This window comes from Zea mays, chromosome 4 (genome assembly GCF_902167145.1).
Source record: "Zea mays cultivar B73 chromosome 4, Zm-B73-REFERENCE-NAM-5.0, whole genome shotgun sequence".
Taxonomy (NCBI): Eukaryota; Viridiplantae; Streptophyta; class Magnoliopsida; order Poales; family Poaceae; genus Zea; species Zea mays.
Window position 1 is genome coordinate 103464329 of NC_050099.1, and position 23208 is coordinate 103487536.

The window sequence follows — 23208 nt, forward strand, 5'->3', positions numbered from 1 at the left end:
GGAATTCAAACCGAGAGCGAGAGCGAGGGCGATTGAGAGCGAGACGAGAGCAGAGCAAGAGAGCGAGTGAGGCGCGGTGGAGTGCTCAACCAAATGACCGAGGCGTGGCTGCTGGCTTGTCCTCACTCATGCGCAGAGGAAGAGATCTAGGATCATATAATGTCCCCACAAACCAACACGAGTCTTTTGTGTCACTTTGTCCTCATGCGCACTTGAGAAAACTTCCCGATCGATCACCCATCGTAAATTGCTCCGAGTCAAGCACACTTAACTTGGAGGTTCTTTCGAGATAGGCTTCCAAAAAAGAAGATGCACCTTGTTGGTATGGAGTCTCTATTAATTCTATTAAGCCTTGGGCTAGGATATCACCATCCTAGGGGCCAGGATATCACAATCATCAAGCACACAGTCACTAAACCACATCATCACATATAGTTTAGAAACTACCATTTTCTGAACTCAAGAGTTGGAAGATTAACCGGTATCGATCTAAATTTATTAAGTGAAGATTACCCACACTCTAGCACTCTATGATAATCTATGTCTAAAAGAACTAGGTTTTCTACTAGTGCAAGCAAGGGTTCACTTCACAACCACTACTGGCAATTTAAGATTTTGATGTAAGTGATAATATGATTGATGATGCTCATGATAATGCTTTCATGATGCACATGCCATGAATGAATATGCTAAACAATAGGGGTGTTACAACACTTCTCTGCTACCTCATCACTGGAATTCTCAAGCCAGTCTAGTATAGGGTTACTATAATCAGTGGCTGAACAATGTCTTGTTTCACTTTAGAATGTATCATGAGATAGAAAGTGGAGATTTAAAAATTATCCATAGTGCTTCACGAACAAATATCCATAAACGTATTCAATTATCAAAAAAAGGAAAGGCATACCTCGATAAGGAAATACCCATAATCGTGTTATCTAGCCACCTTCATCACCTTATCAGGCAAACAAAAATGTTGTCCCTCAGATCAGTAAGGAATTGGCTTCCAAGCAAAAACGTTCTTGAGACTACAAGGCATGGTAGCGACCACAAAATTAAGGCCTTCACTTTAACAATAAGTATTTGTAACTGAAAAATAAGGTTTACCTTAATGGAGGCATATTTCTTCTAATAAATTTCAACACAAGGAATTGCTTCTGGATGGACCACATGTCTTGCTCATCAGACCTTAAATCTTTGTTCTAGTTCTAGAAACAAAATAGATTGTAAGACTAAAACTCCAAAGATAGGAACTTGTGTAAATGGGTGATACAGTTGAACTCTGCTGGTTTAGACCTTCCATGGTGCAACAATTAGATTAAGAGATCTCGCCATTTCATTTTTCTCATGGTGACTTGGAACCTTTGGGCTTCACAGAATTGCCACTGAAACAAACAATTATATTCATTTAAATTTGTGACAAGAAAGAGATGAACTAAAATAGACTAATTCATGTTGTCAATAAAAGAAATTCATAAGAATGGGTTGGTGGAAAAGGCAATTGCTAATTAAAGATAGAAGAAAAAAATCCTTAGCCTACTTAGGTGCTGGATACCGACCATAGAAAAAACCTTTCCCGCCATGAGTCCAGCTGATAGATAACTTTACCTGCATCAAGCAATAGAAAAGACTTGGATTAGAAGAACCAAGAAGCACTATTGTAGCACAAAGGAAAACTAAACCATAATGTTCATCCCACCAATATACTTCAGTTTGCACCTTTCATGTTCATCTGAACCTGAGCCCACCAAAGGTAAACTCCAATCAAATTCATCTTCAAGAATAAGTTTAGTCTTGAGCATGTCTTGTGTTCTGTATGGCCAAACGCCAGCAAGAGATATGAGGTTAACTCCTCCTGGTAGACTAAAGAGATGACTACAAACAGGTGGTGGAAGGGGACCAAGGCATACTTGATTCATTCTTGTTTCTGCAGGACTAAGTCATGGCCATCTTCTTCTTGGTACCCTTGAGCATCATCCATTCCTATTGTACTCCTCAAAGATAGCTAATGCACGGTGGTTCTGAACCCTCTAGAGAAGATGACAGACCTAACCATCAACAAAATGTAGAATGTGTGATTCAGCAATAGGTCCCATAAGATACAGAGAAGATATAAAGAAAATGCATCCATATAAACACGTACACACTTTACCATTCTCAGTCAATTTTGTGTACAAAATGTGGTAAACTCTACCTTCATAAAAGACCATTGATATTCCTTCTTGTGGGATGGAAATGAATAATGTTGTTATTAGTCTGAAAAATATTGTCAAGACAAATTGAAAATGATTCCTGCATAATAAAAGGTTCATAATCGACTAATGTCTTACCATGCAGTAAACGAGCACTACGGCAATGATGTCACAACTATCGTACAAAATAAATAGTAGAAGGCCAGATTTATCCATTATTAGATACCAACAACATATGAATTTTGAAAGGAAGAAAAATATACCAGTACCATCCAAGTAATTATTATTGCTAGTCTAATTTACATTGTACAAGTCACAGAAAAGAGAAGGTAGTTTGGGTTGTACCAGCTTTCTCCAACTTGCCATGCAGTAAATCCAACAGCCCCAACTCTCTTTTCGGCCTCTAGTTTAGGGCCCCTTGTGTCAATGAAGCTCATTTATTGCTTAAATGAATACATTTCTTCTTATTTTCTTGTTCTACTTGAAGATACCTCCAGCAATATAGAATCTAGTATAAAATATTAAGAAGAGCTTACATCCAAAACAGAACATGAAGCTCAGTATTTAAACCCTATAAACACTAACGAAAGAAAAATATGGTTTTTGTGTCTGAAGAGTAGTTCTTGCATCTGTGATTTTTTGCCTAAGAATTAGAAGACCATTTGGTACTTGTGGGCGAGCTCCGTCAGGTGCTCCATCAAGCCGGGAGAAGTGGAACAGTTAAACATAGTGGCCACCATGGGAGGGTACTTTTGATTCTTGGCTCCGCCGTGGCGCCGTCGAACGATGTAGAGTGCTAGGTGAATGGGACAACAATGGCAAATCCATGGCAGAACTTGAGATCTGGTGTCCCGCTATGAGTTGGGCGGCCACTTCACGCACAGACACAGTAGTTGTCGGGAGAGGAGAGGGTCGAGGTCCGCATAGGAGGGGAGGTCCTGTAGGTCGAGAATTCGGTTTATCTTCTCCATGGCCATGGCGACGGCGACGAATGCGGGGAATGGGAGTGGTGGCCTAGAGTGGAGTGGGAGGGAGATGCGATGCAGTGTAGTGGCGTTGCGGTGGGGGTGGGGTGGGGTAGGATGCGGATCTCTGGTGTTGTGACGTGCGGAGGGGTGAGCGGTGGGGCGAGCATCATGACGCGCGGTGCCGGGGCGGACGCAGGCATCGTGACGTAGGGGCAAGACAACAATCGCGGGATGCTAGCTCATGGTGGGGATGGAGATCAGCCGCATGTGGGGGACAGACATCCCCTGGGTCCACTAGAAGGCGAGAAGTCCTCGCGCGGGGCCTCAGGCCAATCACCCCACAAGACCATCCCTTTGTGGGCTGGGTTAGAGCTACTGGCGGAATGTGCCAACCTAAGAAGTTAACAGACTCAAGCCTAAGCAATCCGTCAACTCGTGCGCTATCCACCGCAACCACCAAACTTTCTCGCGCATGGCGTCCTTGAATATTGGGGCGGATTAGGGATAGGTCGGCAAGATTGTAGGAAAATCAGTTCAGTCGGTTCACTATTATATAGGAGACATGTGATCCTCATGTACGCATGGAGTGCCCCACAGTCGAATATATAAGGCCCAAGGGGTACCCCATCATTTCCATCGACCATCTACCTATCTCATTAGCTTTTCTCCATTTAGGAGACTTCACCTGTAACCCATCACATAAAGATCATGTGGCGGAATAGCCCGAATTATTCCAACTTAAGTGCCTAAGCCCCGCCTTAGAGGCTAGACCACACTTAAATGGGAATAACCCGTCAATCCCTCAGATCTAGTCCGACACGACCACTAACAGGATCAAGTACCACAATCTCACTCGATGGTGAGTCACAGAGCAAATACAATAAAGCATAAAACCATGCATGTAAGAGTATTAAAATTATTACATCACCATCAGAGTTTTTGCAAAAGTAGTCATCATTGTTCGAAGTGCAGCGGAAATAAACTAACAGTAAATAAACAGAGAGATGGGGAAGCCTGTCCCATCACTCCTCGTGCTCCTCCTCAGCCAAGGTAGGGTCCCACTCGACCGTCCAACCCGATGGCAAGATGGACGGCCAAGTCACTCCAGCAACCATGTCCTCCAGAGAACCTATAAAATTATGCCACAAGCAAGGCTGAGTATACTAATACTTAGCTAGACTTACCCGGTGTGAGGAGTCTACTCCTCTACCTCTAGACATGCAGTTGTTTGGCTGTGGGGTTTGGTTGCCAAAAGCACTAGCTGAGTTTCTAAATCAAGTTTTTAACTTTGTCAAATTAAGTGTGACTCTCTTAAGGCTAAAGATGTACTATCTACTCATACATGGTAGCAAACATTTTTAGCAATCAACATCTTGTATCATCTCATCACAATTCCACTTGTTACTCAATGTAGCAGCATGGATCAAGCAGTCTCATTGGCTGCGAGAAGCAGACAATTCGAATCGAATTTTTAAACCTTGCAAGGTAAACCTAAACACACGACATGTAGGGGCACTCCGTCCTCACACACATCAACCGTCCCCATCGATTCCCTGGCAACAGATCAGGGCTCACCGCCTTGGCGTACAATGCCTCACTGACCCCGACTGCCGTCGTGCAGTGACCGCACTTGTACCCACCATAACCGGAATGGGAGACCACGTCTCAGGTCGCGTGAGGGGATATGTCTGCGGGCAGGTTCACTCAGGTACTAGGCTTACCGATTTACCATATTTCTCGGTATGTGTTTAGTACGTTCAAACGCTTGACTCACGGTACCACACCTTAATCCTTATTCAAGTTTTTACCCCGTGGACAACCAATCCCCATGGATTGTTGTCCACTACCAGCATCATTATGAGAAGAAAGTGGATACAACCAATTTCCTGACCTCGCGCGAGTGCTAGAAAAATCACTCGACTTCTACCGAGAGCCTAATTAATACAGCAGCTACTCGACTTAGCATACTAGTATTCATCTCAATGGGATTCCTGAGATCATGCAACTAGGGTTTCAAACAACTCCTACACTTAAGTGCACATTCAATCCTACAATCAATAAGTGTAGTAAAATAGCATAAATAACAGGTTATGCAAAAACCGGGGCTTGCCTTCCAAAGCAGTGGCAGGCAGGTCCTCTGGTGCAGGCTCTGGTGCTGGATCTGGGGCCACCTCTTGAGCAGCTCCTTGCTCCGGCACGAGGACGTACTCTTTGTCGGAAAGGTTAGAGTCTATCGAAATGCAATGAACATGTATGCCATGATTATGCAGGATTTAATAACATTATGCTAAGAGAAGAAAAACTAAGTTAATGAGCAACTTAGGGTTTCTGGGTCATACGTGGCTTTTAATGGTTTATGCTTATCACTTCTAGGTTTAGGTTTTGCTACGGATAGGCACAGAGAATTGGTATTGCCTCTATATATTTCAGTGGACAAGTTATAAAGGGTTTTAGGATGACACTAATTTTCTATTATTCATCTTTCCCTTTCTTTATTTTCTTTTTATGGTTTCTAGTGTAGGTTTGAACTACGACAGTGGTTTAATATTTTCCAAAAATTCTGTAAAAATTACAGTGGGCTGCCATGGGTCATTATAGCCTATTCTAGGAATTTGGGGTTTAAAATAAAAAGGCTATGCTTTAGACAAAAATGACAAAAGTTGTGTAAAATGGGCCACTTTGCACTACATCTCTTAATTATGGTTGGGTTCTGCCCTAAGGGTTATTTTTGTTGGCATCTAACAGTAATAATAGGCTTCTGTGCCAAAAACCACAGAAAGCTAAGGGATGGCTATTTAGTTATGATTTTCTAAAGGTTGATGCCCAAAAGGCACTTTCTACTACATTGTTATTTGAAAAATGTCAAACAGCAGATTTCATATTTTTCCTAAGTTCTTAATAACAAAACATTAATTATCCCAAGGGTTGGGGTGTTTTCACCTTGGGGTTATTTTTGTAGGGTTTTTCTAAGTTTTCCTTGTTTTATTAAAATAAAAGGTATCCTACTCATTTTATACTAAACCAGGGCATAATAGATTTTTCTAGTGAACTACATTAAACAAGTACTCTAACAAAAATAGAGGTGCCCTCTGGTTCATTATTTAAATCATCTTTTCTATTTTTCTTAACCTTAAGCATATTGTAAAATGATTGGCAAAAATTGGCTTAATGGGTTGGACAGAGAAGTTTAGCATTTTTAAACAGGTAAGTAGGTGGATATAAGCTTCTCCAAATTTTTCTAACCCTAGTCAAATAGTGCAACTATTTGTATCCCTATTATTTAGCTTTTCGTCAAAACAATGATTAAATCAGAACCTTATAGTTTTCTGTAGTACTTAAGGGTTTTATATTTTTCCTAAGCAGTTTACATTATTTAAAGTCTGACAAAATTGGCTTGACCAAACTTGGATGAATAGAACAGAAGATATGAATTATTAAAGTTCTGTTCAAATTTAAAATCAGATTTAATAAAGGTTTTCTGGAAAAGCAGTTTACACCGGGGACCCTGGGTTATTTCCAAACTAACTCTCTCAGTTATACCCCCGCGCTACTATTCATTTGAGTCTCTGACATTTCACAAAACCCCCCAGACTTCTTTCCTTCTCCCCCGGGGTCCTTCCCTAGGTTTAAACAGTACCCGCAAGAAAGAAAAGGGTGGCGCGGCTTACCGGCGGCGAGGGAGGTCCTGCGAGGGGCGGGGTTGGCTCGGGGAGGCTCTGGCGGTCACAGTGATGTATGGCTCGACGGCGGGGATGGCCGGAATCGCTCGGTCCACGTGCGCAGGCGGGTGTCTTCGTCGGCGGCGGGTGTGCCGGCCAAATCACGACGATCTGGTTCAATCCAATGGCACAGTGAGCTCCACGGGGTGACGTAGAGATTGTGTGCACAAGGAATCGGAAAATAGTTCAGTGGATTGCCCGGTCCACGCACTCCGGCGGGGTTGTGAACTCCGGCGACCGTGGACTGGCCTCACCGGCGAAGCAGACTTCGATTCCTCGCTCGGGGAGCTTCACTGAGGTGTGCTCAGTCGTCTCCGAGGGTCGGACGGGGTTGGGAAAGGCTGGGCTGGCCGGCCTATGGCGGCAGGGGCTCGGGTGGCCGCGGACACGCCGTGCACGGGCAAACGACAGTGAGTTGAGCTCCAGTGAGGTTTGGGCGTGCGCGGAGGAGTGTGGTCGACGCCTGACTGGGCTTTATAGGCGCGGGCGCGGGTCATGGCGTCGGCTGGCCTTTGGCGCGACGCGGGGCGCGCGCGGGCGTGCTCTGGCGTGCACAGAGCGCGTCGAACACGTGGAGCTTTTCTTCTGCCCGTGTTCCACAGATCGCCCAAGTCGCAAACGTGCGAATCTTGGCAAAAATCCAGCGTGAGTCTTTTCCTGGCACCTAGGGCTGTCTCTCATCCGTGAGTTGCCATGGCAGATATGGCCTAGGTAGGGAGATCTTTGGTCGCCAAATCAGGTATGTCTCTCTGCCCACCTCGCAACAAAAACCATGCCAAGGCATGTCAAACGTCACGGTCTCGGGCTCAACTTTTTCCAGTGGGTGCCCTAGGTGGTATGCCACATTTTTGGTATAGAACATAGGTGGTTTTGATGCCATCTTCGAGGTGAACACGGTTGATCTTTAGTGTAGGTGTAGTTTTTGACTTAGAGAGAATTAGAGAGCTCTAGCTCTCTCTCCACTTAGGGAATGGATTTGGGGTTTCTCCAAGTGTCTTTTTGCAACATTTCCTTCCCACAATTGCTGGTTATAAAGTTACTTAAAGTTTGGTTAAAGATTAACTCATGGTTTGCACAATTGCTTATTCTCTCCCCCTCTCAACCATGGCTTTGGAAGATAGGGTTCAAGAGAGGTCTAGGGTTTTCCCTCCTCTTGCCCAAGGTAGTGAGTGCACAAAAGCTTGAGTGATGCTCTTAGGTCATTAACAATCTTGATTAACACATGGTCTCCAAGGTTCTTATGTTCTTCTCAAGTTTTCTACCACATGTGATCATAGTCATCAGTGCATAGATGTGCTCTAGCCATGGTAACACCTGAGGTGTTACAGCCCTCCCCCCTTAAAGGAATCTCGTCCCGAGATTTTAGGCAGAGTCCTCTTAGAGGGGTGCTACGAAGGCACGTTGGTGCGGTGTTCCTTCTTTTGTTCAAGTTTCTCTGGTTAACTGCTCTTCGAATGTCATAATCTTTGCAACTTCAGAAGGAAGTCCTTTTTAAGTTAAATTCACAACTTAGACTATCCTTATTATCTAAGTGTTTCTTATAATTGTATTCAAAGGGCAGGTGGGGGTGGGGTTTTGGGGTTACGTACCGACTCCTTTGGGTAGAAAGTCGGGGAAGCGAGAGCGTAGAAAATCCTCCGTCTCCCATGTAGCTTCTTCTGCTGAATGGTGACTCCACTGAACTTTATACATTCTGATTGACCTTGCCCGTGTTGATCTCTCCTTCTGATCCAATACCTTGATGGGGTACTATTGATAGGACAAGTCTGGTTCTATCTCAATGTCCGGTTCCGGTAGCACTTCAGTGGGTAGGCGAACACATTTCCGCAGCTGAGATACATGGAACACATTGTGAATTACTGACATGTGAGGTGGCAATTCCAATTGATAGGCTACGGGTCCACAAGCTTCCTTGATCTCATAGGGTCCAATGTAACGAGGAGCTAACTTGCCCTTGATCCCGAATCTCTGGACACCCCTGGTAGGTGACACCTTAAGATACACATGATCTCCCACCTCGAACTGTAGAGGCTTCCGCCTCTTGTCATGATAGCTCTTTTGCCTGGCCTGAGCAGCTTCTAAGTTCTTTGTAATAACCCTGACCTTTTCCTCTGCCTCAAGTACCAAATCTGGCCCAAATATTTCCCTCTCTCCTGCTTGAGACCAATTCAGCGGGGTTCTACATCTTCTCCCATATAAAGCTTCAAAAGGTGCCATCTTTAGACTGGACTGGTAGCTGTTATTATAAGAAAATTCTGCCAAGGAAAGACACTTGTCCCAATCTTTTCCGTAGTGCAGCACACATGCTCTTAACATATCTTCCAAAATCTGGTTTACCCTTTCTGTCTGGCCATCTGTTTGGGGATGGTATGCTAAGCTTCGTATGACATGGGTCCCAAGTGATTCCTGCAATTGTTCCCAAAATCGTGCCACAAATGGTGCTCCTCTGTCTGAGACTATAGTCCTTGGTATCCCATGCAGACGAACTATCTGGTCAATGTAGATCTCTGCATACTTCTCTGTCCTTGTGGGTGGTGTGTACTGGTAAGAAATGAGCGGTCTTGGTCAACCTGTCCACAATAACCCAAATGGAATCATGGTGTCTGGAGATATTGGGCAATCCCACGATAAAGTCCATGCAAATGTCCTCCCGTTTCCAAGATGGTATGGGAAGGGGTTGCAAAGAGCCTGCTGCCTTCAAATGACTAGCTTTTATCCTCTGGCAAGTGTCACACTCGGATATGTACTTGGCAATTTCCCTCTTCATTCTGGTCCACCAATATAGGGATCTGAGATCATGATACATTTTGTTGCTACCAGGGTGCATGGAGAACTTGGAAAGGTGAGCTTCATCCAGTATCTTCTTTCTAAGCTCAGGGTCCTTGGGAACAACCAATCGATCTCCAAAGCATAAAATTCCCTTGCTGTCCTGACGGAAACACTTGTATTTTTCTGCCTTCCGTTTGATCATTTCCTTGATAACCTGAACACCCTTATCTTCAATCTGTGCCCTGACTATTTGCTCTTGTAATGTGGGTTCCACCGAGATATAGTTTAAGTCACCTGAAGAAATAACTTCCAGGTTCAACTTGCACAATTCATCGCACAGGGTGGTAATTCTTGCATCCATGCTCATACAATTGCATTGGGCCTTTCTGCTCAAGGCATCTGCCACAACATTGGCCTTGCCAGGATGGTAATGCACCTCTAAATCATAATCCTTGATTAGCTCCAACCATCTCCTCTGCCTCATGTTCAGATCTGCCTGAGTGAAGATGTATTTGAGACTCTTGTGATCAGTGTAGATGTTACAGTGAGCTCCCATCATGTAGTGTCTCCATATCTTAAGAGCATGAACCACAGCGGCCAATTCAAGATCATGTGTAGGGTAGTTCTGCTCATGAGGTCTGAGTGCTCGGGAAGCATATGCAATGACTCTGTTATCTTGCATTAAGACACATCCCAATCCCGTACCAGAAGCATCACAATAAACTTCAAATGGCTTGGTGTTATCAGGTTGAGCCAGCACCGGGGCTGTTGTCAAATGCTACCTCAAAGTATGAAAAGCATCTTCGCACTTCGGGCTCTAATCATACTTGACTCCCTTCTTCAACAGTTCAGTCATTGGTTTGGCAATTCTAGAGAAATCCGGAATAAATCGTCGATAATACCCTGCCAATCCTAGAAAACTCCGAATCTGCCTCACTGTAGTCGGGGGTTTCCAGTCCATCACCTCTTGTACCTTCTCAGGATCAACTGATATCCCATCCTGAGAAATTGTGTGACCCAAGAATTTAATCTCCTTCAGCCAGAATTCACATTTAGACAATTTAGCATACAACTGATGGTCACGCAGTCTCTAAAGTATAGTATGCAAATGTTTGGTGTGCTCGACTTCATTCTTGGAATAAACCAGAATATCATCAATGAAAACGACCACGAATTTATCCAACTCTGGCATAAACACTGAGTTCATCAGGTACATGAAATAAGCCGGGGCATTGGTCAGCCCAAAAGACATCACCAAAAACTCATAAAGCCCATATCTGGTCGAGAAGGCTGTCTTGGGAATATCACTGGTTCGGATCTTGATCTGGTGGTAACCTGAGCGGAGATCTATCTTGGAGAACACTTTGGCTCCTACCAACTGATCGAACAGAACATCAATGCGGGGTAGAGGGTATTTGTTCTTGATGGTCACCGCATTGAGAGGGCGGTAGTCAACACACATTCTCAAACTCTCATCCTTTTTCTTCACGAACAAGGCAGGACATCCCCATGGTGAAGTACTTGGGCGAATGAACCCCTTGTCCAACAACTCTTGCAATTGCTTTTTCAGTTCTACCAATTCCGCGGGAGGCATCCTATAGGGTCTCTTGGAGATAGGAGCAGTCCCGGGTTGCAATTCGATTGCGAACTCAATGTCACGGTCAGGTGGCATCCCTGGCAATTCATCCGGGAAAACATCCGGGTAGTCACAGACCACTGGGATCTTTTCTACCGGGGATTCTAGCATGACGAAGGCACAGGAACGGGTACAACCTTGGTCAGGCAAATATAGTGTGGTTTCACCACAAGTTGATGAGTGCACCTCAATGGCCCTAGCTGCAATATCAATCACAGCCTGATGTTTGGTCAACCAGTCAGTTCCCAATATGATATCCACACTATCCAAACCCAAAATGAGGAGGTTGGTTTTAATTATCAGGCTACCAAACTTTATAGGCACATTCTTGTTGATTTGGTAGGTGGCAACCCTGCCTCCTGGTGTTGAAATTGTGATACCCCCATTGGTGTGGTGAAAAGGTAATTGGCACTTGGCACTAAATTTTGCACTGATAAAACTATGCGATGTACCAGAATCAAAAAGAATAATGGCAGGACAATTCAAAACTGTAAAGATACCAGTCATGACGGGTGCTCCCTCTGGAATATCAGCCATGGTGGTGAAGTTTATCCTGCCTTGCCTTACTTGCACCTTCTTCCTCTTGCCTTGGTTCTGATTAACATTCTGCCCCTGCCTCTGCTGGTTCCAGAGGCAATTCTTGGCATAATGTCCGGTGTTGCCGCAAGTGAAACACCTGTTGTCATTCGCCTGGCGATACTGCTGCTGCTGATTGTTTCTCTGAGCCGGAAACTGGGTGCGGTTGGGTGCCTGCTGCTGCTGCTGCGGTCGGATCACCCATCTCTCTTGCTGCTACTGGGATCCCCTGTTCTGAGTGTCAGACACAATCCTGAAGCGCTGTGGCTGAGCTGAGGGTCCTGCCACAGGGGTCTTCCTCTTCTTTTCTGCCTGTCGGGCTGTGATGCAATCCTCCTGGGAGATAGCCATGTTGACCAACTCATTGTAGTTGTTGGCCCTAACGGTGTTGAGACGGTCACGGAGCTTAGTGCTGAGCCCCCTCCTGAACCTGTCTCTCTTCTTCTCGTCCGTATCTGCATGATACCCAGCATACTGGCACAGGTCATTAAAAGCCTGAGCATACTGCAACACGGTCCTGTTGCCCTGAGTGAGTGCCAGAAACTCGTTTAGCTTTCGGTCCATAATCCCGGCTGGTATGTGGTGTCCCCTAAAAGCTGCCTTGAACTCTCTCCATTCCACCTCTCGATCCTCTGGCTGCATGGCGAGAAAATGGTCCCACCAAGTCCTTGCGGGTCCGCGAAGCTGCTGGGTGGCGAACTTGACTTAATTACCTCTGAACAAGCTCCATGGAGTAGCGGGAATTTGGATTCCACTAATCTCATCCACACATCTGCATCAAGTGGGTCCTCTGCCCTTGTGAACAATGGAGGCTGGGTACTGAGGAACTCCTGGTAGGTAGCTACCGCGGGTGACGCTGATGGTCCCCACCACCATAATGCTGAGGTGGTGGCTGACGCTGAGCTAGCTGCCTCAAGATCTCATTCTGCTGAGCCATTAGCTCCTGCAGAGTGGGAGGCGGTGGCGGCGGTGGAGGAACTCGCTCATTCTGGCCAGGATGCTGTCTCCCGGCCATCTGAAAAACCACATATATACTTAATAACACATCTTCAAGTTTCCGGTTTACTCGCGGCGAAAGAGTCAAAAGGCAAAATGATAGATTCCGACATAAACAAAAAGGATTTCAAAAGGCATAAACTTTCCTTCCAAATTTAAAACTAACAGCATCCATCAACCATGCTTCCAAAAGAGTTTATCACGATTACATCAAGGGTCCCAAAAAGACTCAACTCTTTCTAGCCTAGTACCCCAAGGGTGCAAAAGCTAAGCTAGCTGCAAGGAGTCCTACCATCACCGACTTCTAACTCTATCCCGGACACCTAGTGAGCGAACGAGGCAACACTCGACTTTGGGGAAGGTGGTCTCCCTGAGCCAGCAGTGTCCACACTAGAGGCAGGCTCCTCTCCTCCCTCGATGTCGACGTCCTCGTTGGCCTCCATATCCTGGATCTCCTGGTGATGCATATCCAGGTGCTCATTAGCCTCAGCAAGCTGTTGTTGAGTGTTAATGAGCTGATCCTCGAGAACCTCGATGGTGTTCTCCCTGGTACCCACTAATTCCTCCAGCTCTTGGATCTCATTGAATAGCTGCTCCACCTGCAAGTCCTTTTCCACCATCTCAGTGGACAAATCAACCACGAGCTCCTCTCTGTTGTCCAGGGTGATCTTTGTTGCCTCCAACAATGCCATCAGATGAGACATCGCCTCACCGCGCATCACTTGCAGACGGTACAGAGCATTCATGCATCGTACGGTCAAATGCGCAGTCTGGCCTGGGTAGATAGCCCAGATGTCCTTGGCATGCTCCACCTGATCCTTCCACATTGGGTCGTCCTCCCTTTCCGCGGGGAACAAGCCAATGGGGTGGGTAGACAACTCCAAGGGATGGAATCCGCAGAAAGTGGTCAACCCGTGCAGAGCAATCGCCTCTATCGTGTCCTCAGCTCGGTATCCAAAGGACTCAGAGTCCAGTGAACGCCAGCCTGGCTGTAGGGGATGAGGCTCCAGAGTCATCCTCACCCTACAGCGGGGCACTCGGTGCTTCTCGAACTGTTGCACCGCGTACTGAGGAGGCGTCATGTATCCGGCCCCCTAAAGTACCTCCCACAAAATGCGGGGAAAGCCCTCTCGTGCAAGCCCGTCAGTGTGGGACAGTGCATTCCCGTCGTCTGAGGATCCGTGGGAAGTCATCTGTGTACGGTTAAGCGTAAGTAAAAGAAAAAGAATTATAAAAAGAATAAGAAAAATAAAACTCTGCTTCTCTCCAACTATAAAAAGTGGTATTAGGATACTTAGCTGGTCATCATTTTGATTTTAAGTCTTTACTCAATTATCCATTTGCTTAATTAAGAATGCATGCATGCTCGTCCTAAACGACCTCACATTAATGTAAAGGGAATAGGGAAGAACTCCCATCCTTTAAAGTGGCCTATAAGGCCTAATCACTTAGCCACCTAGCTACCCTTCTATCATCCTAAGGCTTCACGTCCTAGGTCTATCCTGCTCGTCCTACTATCTATCCAACATTGTTTCTATCCAGTTTTACTTCGGAAAAGGATGGTATTTATATTTTGTTGATTCCTCTGTGGTGGTACAAGCTCCGATACCAGCTGTGGCGGAACTGCCCGAATTATTCCAACTTAAGTGCCTAAGCCACGCCTTAGAGGCTAGACCACACTTAAATGGGAATAACCCGTCAATCCCTCGGATCTAGTCCGACACGGCCACTGACAGGATCAAGTACCACAATCTCACTCGATGGTGAGTCACAGAGCAAATACAATAAAGCATAAAACCATGCATGTAAGAGTATTAAAATTATTACATCACCATCGGAGTTTTTGCAAAAGTAGTCATCATTGTTCGAAGTGCAGCGGAAATAAACTAACGGTAAATAAACAGAGAGATGGGGAAGCCTGTCCCATCACTCCTCGTGCTCCTCCTCAGCCGAGGTAGGGTCCCACTCGACAGTCCAACTCGGTGGCAAGATGGACGGCCAAGTCACTCCAGCAACCATGTCCTCCAGAGAACCTGTAAAATTATGCCACAAGCAAGGCTGAGTATACTAATACTCAGCTATACTTACCCGGTGTGAGGAGTCTACTCCTCTACCTCTAGACATGCAGCTGTTTGGCTGTGGGGTTTGGTTGCCAAAAGCACTAGCTGAGTTTCTAAATCAAGTTTTTAACTTTGTCAAATTAAGTGTGACTCTCTTAAGGCTAAAGATGTACTATCTACTCATACATGGTAGCAAACATTTTTAGCAATCAACATCTTGTATCATCTCATCACAATTCCACTTGTTACTCAATGTAGCAGCATGGATCAAGCAGTCTCATTGGCTGCGAGAAGCAGACGATTCGAATCGAATTTTTAAACCTTGCAAGGTAAACCTAAACACACGACATGTAGGGGCACTCCGTCCCCACACACATCAACCGTCCCCATCAATTCCCTGGCAACAGATCAGGGCTCACCGCCTTGGCGTACAATGCCTCACTGACCCCGACTGCCGTCGTGCAGTGACCGCACTTGTACCCACCATAACCGGAATGGGAGACCACGTCTCAGGTCGTGTGAGGGGATATGTCTGCGGGCAGGTTCACTCAGGTACTAGGCTTACCAATTTACCATATTTCTCGGTATGTGTTTAGTACGTTCAAACGCTTGACTCACGGTACCACACCTTAATCCTTATTCAAGTTTTTACCCCGTGGACAACCAATCCCCATGAATTGTTGTCCACTACCAGCATCATTATGAGAAGAAAGTGGATACAACCAATTTCCTGACCTCGCGCGAGTGCTAGAAAAATCACTCGACTTCTACCGAGAGCCTAATTAATACAGCAGCTACTCGACTTAGCATACTAGTATTCATCTCAATGGGATTCCTGAGATCATGCAACTAGGGTTTCAAACAACTCCTACACTTAAGTGCACATTCAATCCTACAATCAATAAGTGTAGTAAAATAGCATAAATAACAGGTTATGCATAAACCGGGGCTTGCCTTCCAAAGCAGTGGCAGGCAGGTCCTCTGGTGCAGGCTCTGGTGCTGGATCTGGGGCCACCTCCTGAGCAGCTCCTTGCTCCGGCACGAGGACGTACTCTCCGTCGGCAAGGTTACAGTCTATCGAAATACAATGAACATGTATGTCATGATTATGCAGGATTTAATAACATTATGCTAAGAGAAGAAAAACTAAGTTAATGAGCAACTTAGGGTTTCTGGGTCATACGTGGCTTTTAATGGTTTATGCTTATCACTTCTAGGTTTAGGTTTTGCTAGGGATAGGCACAGGGAATTGGTATTGCCTCTATATATTTCAGTGGACAAGTTATAAAGGGTTTTAGGATGACACTAATTTTCTATTATTCATCTTTCCCTTTCTTTATTTTCTTTTTATGGTTTCTAGTGTAGGTTTGAACTACGACAGTGGTTTAATATTTTCCAAAAAATTCTGTAAAAATTACAGTGGGCTACCATAGGTCATTATAGACTATTCTAGGAATTTGGGGTTTAAAATAAAAAGGCTATGCTTTAGACAAAAATGACAAAAGTTGTGTAAAATGGGCCACTTTGCACTACATCTCTTAATTAGGGTTGGGTTCTGCCCTAATGGTTATTTTTGTTGGCATCTAACAGTAATAATAGGCTTCTGTGCCAAAAACCACAGAAAGCTAAGGGATGGTTATTTAGTTATGATTTTCTAAAGTTTAATGCCCAAAAGGCACTTTCTACTACATTGTTATTTGAAAAATGTCAAACAGCAGATTTCATATTTTTCCTAAGTTCTTAATAACAAAACATTAATTATCCCAAGGGTTGGGGTGTTTTCACCTTGGGGTTATTTTTGTAGGGTTTTTCTAAGTTTTCCTTGTTTTATTAAAACAAAAGGTATCCTACTCATTTTATACTAAACCAGGGCATAATAGATTTTTCTAGTGAACTACATTAAACAAGTACTCTAACAAAAATAGAGGTGCCCTCTGGTTCATTATTTAAATCATCTTTTCTATTTTTCTTAACCTTAAGCATATTGTAAAATGATTGGCAAAAATTGCCTTAATGGGTTGGACAGAGAAGTTTAACATTTTTAAACAGGTCAGTAGGTGGATATAAGCTTCTCCAAATTTTTCTAACCCTAGTCAAATAGTGCAACTATTTCTATCCCTATTATTTAGCTTTTGGTGAAAACAATAATTAAATCAGAACCTTATAGTTTTCTGTAGTACTTAAGGTTTTATATTTTTCCTAAGCAGTTTACATTATTTAAAGTCTGACAAAATTGGTTTGACCAAATTTGGATGAATAGAAAAGAAGTAATGAATTATTAAAGTTCTGTTCAAATTTAAAATCAGATTTAATAAATGTTTTCTGGAAAAGCAGTTTACACAGGGGACCCTGGGTTATTTCCAAACTAACTCCCTCAGTTATACCCCCGCGCTACTATTCTTTTGAGTCTCTAACATTTCACAAAACCCCCCACACTTCTTTCCTTCTCCCCCGGGGTCCTTCCCTAGGTTTAAACAGTACCCGCAAGAAAGAAAAGGGTGGCGCGGCTTACCGGCGGCGAGGGAGGTCCGGCGAGGGGCGGGCTTGGCTCGGGGAGGCTTTGGCGGTCACAGCGATGTACGGCTCGACGGCGGCGATGGCCGGAATCGCTCGGTCCACGTGCGCAGGCGGGTGTCTTTGTCGGCGGCGGGTGTGCCGGCCAAATCACGACGATCTGGTTCAATCCAATGGCACGGTGAGCTCCACGAGGTGACGTAGAGACTGTATGCACAAGGAATCGGAAAATGGTTTAGTGGATTACCCGGTCCACGCACTCTGGCGGGGTTGTGAACTCCGGCGACCGTGGACTGGCCTCTCCGGCGAAGCAGACTTCGATTCCTCGCTCGGGGAGATTCACTGAGGTGTGCTCAGTCGTCTCCGAGGGTCGGACGGGGTTGGGAAAGGCTGGGCTGGCCGGTCTATGGCGGCAGGGGCTCGGGTGGCCGCGGACACGCCGTGCATGGGCAAACGACGGTGAGTTGAGCTCCGGTGAGGTTTGGGCGTGCGCGGAGGAGTGTGGTCGACGCCTGAGTGGGCTTTATAGGCGCGGGCGCGGGTCATGGCGTCGGCTGGCCTTTGGCGCGACGCGGGGCTCGTGTGGGCGTGCTCTGGCGTGCACAGAGCGCGTCGAACACGTGGAGCTTTTCTTCTGCCCGTGTTCCACAGCTCGCCCAAGTCGCAAACGTGCGAATCTTGGCAAAAATCCAGCGCGAGTCTTTTCCTGGCACCTAGGGCTGTCTCTCATCCGTGAGTTGCCATGGCAGATATGGCCTATGTAGGGAGATCTTTGGTCGCCAAATCAGGTATGTCTCTCTGCCCACCTCGCGACAAAACCATGCCAAGGCATGTCAAACGTCACGGTCTCAGGCTCAACTTTTTCCAGTGGGTGCCCTAGGTGGTATGCCACATTTTTGGTATAGAACATAGGTGGTTTTGATGCCATCTTCGAGGTGAACACGGTTGATCTTTAGTGTAGGTGTAGTTTTTGACTTAGAGAGAATTAGAGAGCTCTAGCTCTCTCTCCACTTAGGGAATGGATTTGGGGTTTCTCCAGGGGTCTTTTTGCAACATTTCCTTCCCACAATTGCTGGTTATAAAGTTACTTAAAGTTTGGTTAAAGATTAACTCATGGTTTGCACAATTGCTTATTCTCTCCCCCTCTCAACCATGGCTTTGGAAGATAGGGTTCAAGAGAGGTCTAGGGTTTTCCCTCCTCTTGCCCAAGGTAGTGAGTGCACAAAAGCTTGAGTGATGCTCTTAGGTCATTAACAATCTTGATTAACACATGGTCTCCAAGGTTCTTATGTTCTTCTCAAGTTTTCTACCACATGTGATCACAGTCATCAGTGCATAGATGTGCTCTAGCCATGGTAACACCTGAGGTGTTACAGATCCACTCCAGGAAGTAGGATATTACGCCTCTCCAAGCGGCTCAAACTTGTAGAAAATTGCCTGTTCCTCTCTCGTGCATCTAGCACGAACCATTGAGCTACAATCAACAACACCGTCCTACCCAAAAGCACCGCAAGGGGTAACCCTAGGTGTGCGCTCGGACTCTAAACACCTCTGACATTTAGCGCGCCAGGTAGGGGCTGTGTCGTTGATCCAAGCTAGCTCAATGGCCATCACATCCCAGTGCAAGATTGCTCTTCGCCCTGGATCCATGTTCTGCTTTGGAACCGTCTCGTCCATAGTGGATGAGGTGGGAACTCTACACCGCATAGCAGACCCGCCAGAAAAGAAGCTTTCCGCGGAGATCTCGAAGGAAACAAGAGTAGAACAGCGAGTGGCGTAGCCGCCCGCATCTCGAGCAAAGATGACCTTTTAAAAACCAAAAATCGGGAGCTTACCTACCCAAAGAACTCTGTTGTCCACCTCACCCACAAAGGAGTGGACACGGATCACTAGAAAGAAGGAGGCAAACGTCCCGAGTAAGGGGACGAGACCTCGCTGAGTCATCTTTCCGACACCTTCACCCTCAAAGGAGGACGGAAAGAAAAGCATCATCGCGAAAACTCCTTTCTACCCTGACATCCTCTTCATCGGGGGGAGATTGCAGTCGTCTCCCATCTTCGACGATGAGCCAACCATGCAAGGGGAAGAACCTCCTCAGCGTGAAGTGCAGCGACAAAGGAACAGACATCAAAACGTACAGTGACATCATGAGGCTGGGGAACGTGATCCGGCGTAGGCCGTATCCTAGGACAAAGCTTCATAAGTAGGAGAAACTCCCGATGAGCGAGTACACCGAGAAAGACAGAACTCTCGCCGCCGTGATAGCCGACAAGATCAGGACCGAGAGCGGGAGCAAGTCGAGCAAGGTGCAAGGCTGCACCGAGAGAACCCTATCTTTGCTCGGAACCTGTACCCCAACTTCGCTCGCGCAATGAACACGCCGAGTGAAGTCGGAGGGGTGCTGGCGTAGATAGCTGACGGCCTACCGCGAACTCCGAACGCGGAAGGCTACACGAGGCTGCTTACTCGAGCAGCTAATCACCTTCTACCCACCGCTCATCCTCCGAGCAACCTACGCCATGCCATCAACAGCCAACGAGACGTGCGGAGCTCCATCAATGCTTCGCACGACCGACAGCACGAAAGTGAGATAAGGTGCTGAGAGGAATATGTCCAAGATCACGACGTCCTGGCCCAAAGTCGTGCCACCCGAGTTGAGTCGGCTGCAGCCTCGACTAGTGGCCCGATCTGGGGACGGTCGAGACGACACACTACCGACTCCCCTCCCTGGGACCGACCTCACGAACGCCGACAAGAAGACACATGTGGGGTCTCCTCGCTTACTTCGTGTCTCTGGGGCATCCAGTGGCCCCCAACTTCATGGTCTCCAACGTCGGCAAGTATGAGCCTAAGCGGGACCCGGGGGGCTGGTTGGCCATCTACACGACCATCGCCCGGGCCGCTGGGGTGACGGAAGACGTAATGAGAGCATACTTGCCCATTGTCCTAGGGCAAGATGCACTACAGTGGCTCCGACATCTGCCACGACACTGCATCGATGATTGGAGCGACTTCAGTCGACGCTTCATCGCAAACTTCTAGTCTCTCTCTCTGACAAGCCGGCGCAGCCATGGGACCTCAAATCCATCAGGCGTCAGAGTGATGAAACACTCTAGTCGTACCTCAAGAGGTTTCAGACCATGAGGAATCACATCCCCTAAGTTGCCAAAGCAGCAGTGATTGAAGATTTCTACCGGGGATCCAATGACTCGGCCTTCGTCCAAGCCATACTACAGAAAGCGCCCGCCACCTCTGAACAACTATTCCGAGAGGTAGACCTCTACATCACCGCAGATGAGCGGGCCTAGGACCTCATCGGAGGTACGAAACGTGCACCACCCACGCCACCGCGCGACACGAACCAACAACCTGACATACCCTGGGAGAAGAGGCCTCATGAGGAGGTGCACGCCGCCGGACCACCCGCCGCTCGAGCCTGTGGTGCGCCTCGCGGAGGTGTACGGACACTGGATGAAATCCTCGATGCCCAGTGCCCATACCACAAGGACATGAGCCACACCCTACGGAACTGCAGGGACTTTAAGCACTCCGTCGGGCACGACCGACCATTCCAACCTCTACCGCCTCCCCCACCGCGAGGAGGGCCTGGCGAGCCCAGGCAGCCTCAGCGGCAAGAAGGGGGATGGGGTGGAGCTTTCCCACACGTTGACAGGGAGGTCAACGTCATCTTCGAAAGACACGGAAAACAAGAGAACCGGAGGCAGCAAAAGCTCAACGACCGGCAGGTCCTAGTGGCCACCACTAGTGCCCCAGCTCCTTACCGGTGGTCGGAGCACGCAATAACCTTCAGCCGAGCTGATCAATGGCTCAACTTTGATCATCCCTGCAAATACCCGCTCCTCGTTGATCTAGTGATTTGAGAGAGCCAGGTGAAGAACATATTAGTAGACGGGGGAAGGAGCATCAACGTCACCTTCCCTCGGATTCTCCAGGCCCTACGGGTTGAACTCAAAGACCTCACCGAGTCAGATACTCCCTTCTTCGGCATCGTGCCGACTGAAGGGGAGTACCCGCTCGGGCACATCTACATGTCCGTCACCTTCGGGACCCCAGAGAACTACAGAATCGAGTTCCTGAGGTTCGAGGTGCCGCGCTTCGACTGTGGGTACAACGCCATCATCGGAAGGCCAGGACTGGCGAAGTTCATGGCCATCCCGCATTACCCGTACATGATACTAAAGATGCTGGGACCTCAAGGAATCATCATTGTGCGTGCTGACTTCCAAGGCACCGCAGAGTGCTTTCGGGGAGCCATTCAGACAGCTCTCACTACTAGGCCCTCGACAGCTCTTCCCACACAGGCGAACACAAGGTCGGAGGGGGAGGATCTCACAATACCCACCAATGAAGCTCAGGCCGTGACCTCTATACGGCCGACTAAAGAGACTAAGAGGATCAATCTGGGATTTGCTGATGAGCGCAAGACCGCCATCATCAGTTCCAGCCTTGATGACAAATAGAAAAGCGCGCTCGTCTGGTTCCTGCAAGATAACCGAGACGTATTCGCATGGCAACCTGCGGATATGCCGGGAGTCCCGAGAGAACTGGCCGACCACAAATTGAATGTCTATCCTCAAGCAAGGCCGATTCGATAGAAGCTGTGTCGTTTCATGCCTGACAAAAGGGAAGCTATTCGCGCCGAGTTAGCTCACTTAGTCTCCACAGGGTTCATTAGGGAAGTACTTGTAACACCCCGTCCAATCCCTGGACCGGCGGTACTTACTCCTGGCAGCTCTCTAGGATCATATATTGTCCCCACAGACCAACACGAGTCTTTTGTGCGCACTTTGTCCTCACTCATGCGCACCCGAGAAAACTTCCCGGTCGGTCACCCATCCCAAATTGCTCCAAGCCAAGCACGCTTAACTTGGAGGTTCTTTCGAGATAGGCTTCCGAAAAAAAAGATGCACCTTGTTGGTATGATTACACTATTAATTCTATTAAGCCTTGGGCCAGGACATCCCATCCCAGGGCCAGGATATCACAATCCACCCCCCTTAGAAGACCGACGTCCTCGTCGGTCAACCCCAATCCAGGAACCTCCCCTCTTGGCCACGTCTGTATGTCTAGTGTCGTCATATGCCATGCCATGTGACCACTCCGGGCCCACATGCGCCATGCTCCATATACCCGAACCCCCTAGCCCACACATGCCCGTGAAACCGCGAGGGTCGGCTCTGATACCACTTGAGATGTTGCTTGTAGAAACTGAGCATGCACCTTCTTGAACTGTTCCATCTGATCCTTAGCTGGAGGAGTTGCCAACACAATGTATTCTTTGCACTTAGTGACCTCACTTGTAGTTGACATTCCAAGGATTGACATCTGTATGGGTATGGAAGAATGGAAGGGACGAAAGGGTTGAGCAAAGACATATTATAGAGAGCAGAGAAAACCCATCTATCTAAGGTTTTTCCTAGCTAACTGATGTCATTGTGGACAAAAGTCACACAATACAACAACAATCATTACAAAAAAAAACAAATGAAACATAGTCACAAATATAACTAACATGAACTCAAACATATCAGCACAACACAATCCAATTCTACTCATTCAACCAAAACAAAAGGTGAGACAAGGTTTGGAATAAGTAAGATATTATAAAGTCAAGGAGTCAGGTAAGAATTATCAAGGAGTTAGACAAGACATATTTGTCGGTGGCCAATAGTGAAATAAGATAATCATGAACTATTAAAGTTAGGATAAATGATACAACCAAGGATATAAAGTGAGTTAGGGAGAAAGCATTATCAA